This window comes from Carlito syrichta, unplaced genomic scaffold, assembly GCF_000164805.1.
Source record: "Carlito syrichta isolate Samal-C Ts95f unplaced genomic scaffold, Tarsius_syrichta-2.0.1 Scaffold169154, whole genome shotgun sequence".
In the NCBI taxonomy this organism is placed as follows: Eukaryota; Metazoa; Chordata; class Mammalia; order Primates; family Tarsiidae; genus Carlito; species Carlito syrichta.
In genome coordinates, this window is record NW_007113250.1 from 20,694 (window position 1) to 20,954 (window position 261).

At 46.7% G+C, this 261-nt stretch overlaps 1 protein-coding gene across 6 annotated transcripts in view; it reads left to right on the forward strand.

Moving 5' to 3' along the window:
- Positions 1–261, forward strand: part of CLK4 (CDC like kinase 4) — a 20,882-nt gene that overhangs the window by 17,930 nt on the left and 2,691 nt on the right. The window lies entirely within an intron of this gene.

The following is a 261-nucleotide window of genomic DNA, read 5'->3' on the forward strand; positions in this document are numbered from 1 at the left end:
CAGGCAATCCACTCACCTCAGCCTCCCAAAGGCGCGGGATGACAGGCTGAGCCACTGAGCCCGGCGCAAATGCTCTTAAACTAAGGAAATTGTTTTAAATGTAGGACTTTATTGTTTATTCCTGTCATGAACTAATAACTTTTAAAAGCCATATGCAAGGCTCAGTAGTTTGTAGATTTTAAAAAGCATTACAGCCGGGCTCGGTGGCTCAGCCTATAATCCTGCACCTTTGGGAGGCTGAGGTGAGTGGATTGCCTGAGC